Source organism: Callorhinus ursinus, unplaced genomic scaffold (assembly GCF_003265705.2).
Source record: "Callorhinus ursinus isolate GAN/ISIS: 27379988/994484 unplaced genomic scaffold, GSC_fseal_2.0 scaffold130, whole genome shotgun sequence".
NCBI lineage: Eukaryota > Metazoa > Chordata > Mammalia > Carnivora > Otariidae > Callorhinus > Callorhinus ursinus.
In genome coordinates, this window is record NW_027397192.1 from 339,714 (window position 1) to 341,371 (window position 1,658).

Here is a 1,658-nt window from a genome sequence, read left to right on the forward strand (position 1 = left end):
GGTTAAAGAACATCTTACTAAAGAATGAATGGGTTAACCAGGAAATTAAAGAAGAAATTTAAAAAATTACAAAGAAGCGATGAAAATTAAAACATGACAGTCTAAAACCTTTGGGATGTAGCAAAGGCAGTATTGAAGAGGGAAGTATATTGCAATACAGGCCTACCTCAAGAAGTAAGAAAAGTCTCAAATAAATAACCCAAATTTATACCTAAAGTAGCTGGAAAAGGAACATCAAATAAAGACTAATGCCAGCAGAAGAAGGGAAATTACTAAATTTTAGAGCAGAAATAAATGTTATAGAAACAAAGAAAAAAACAGTAAAACAAATTAATGAAAATAAGAGGTGCCTCTTCTAAAGAATTAATAAAATTGATAAACCCCTAGCCAGACTTATCAAAAATAAAAGAGAGGGGTGTCTAGGTTGACTCAGTTGGTTAAGCAACTGCCTTTGGCTCAAATAATGATCTGGGAGTTCTGGGACCAGGACCCGCATCAGGCTTTCTACTCAGCGGGAAGTCTGCTTCTACCACTGACCCTCCCCCTGCTCATTCTTACTATCTCTCTCTCAACTTAATACATAAAATCTTTAAAAAATAAGAAAGAAAAGAAGGAGGGAAGCAAGATGGTGGAGGAGTAGGGGACCCTACTTCAACCGGTCCCCTGGATTTAGCTGGATATCTACCAAACCATTCTGAACACTCAGGAAATCAACCTGAGATGTAAGAATATATATGTGGATCTCTACAAGCAGAATATCTCCGATGGTCTAGAGGTATGAAGGGTGGAGCTGTGATTCTGTGGGCAGATATTGGAAAATAAACAGAAGGGGAAGGGAGACACCATAAGCTGGCACCAGGAGGGTGATATAACACCAGAGTGTGAAAGTGTCCTGCGTTGGGGACGGGGCACAGACTCACAGACCTGTAGCAGTAGGGAAACGACTTTAGTGCAGCCCCCAGACAAGATCCAGGAGCTGTGGGTGTGTGCATGTGAACCGGGGGCAACTCGTGGTTTTAGAAACATAAAGGGGGTCGACCTCTGGAAGAGTTGCTGTGGGGCACACAACTGGGGATGCTGAGGTTTTTAGCAGTGCAGACAGAAAAGGAGATTGTGTGTCCTGGAGAGCTCAATGAAAAGCAGACTATGATTTCTGTGTTCTTGGTCAGAGGTTTGGGTATGGTCATTTCTGCTCTGACTCTCAGAAGAGAGGGAAGAGACTTAGGAAGCTGATAGAGAACAAAAGCACAAAAAAATGGTTTCCACTGAGCCCACTCTCCTGACAGGGGGCAGGGCAACTCTGCCCAAGCTGGGCTGCATGAGTAAAAGTGCAGCAGGCCCCTCCCCCAGAAGACAGGCTGGAAGAACCAGAGGAAGACAACCATAGGGTCCCTATAAAACAGGTGCATCTTCCTTAGGTCGTGGTTAAAACTTTGGACTCTGTACATTCTCTAAACTAACCCTCAACAGAATGAATAAGAGGAGGAACCCCCCAAAAAGAAAAGAATCAGAGACTATGGCCTCGGCCACAGACCCAATGGATATGGACATAAACAAGATGTCAGAGATAGACTTCAGAGTAGCAATTATGAAGTTGATATCTAGGCTTGAGAAAAATATTAATGACAATATAGAATCTCTAAGAGCAGAAATGAGAT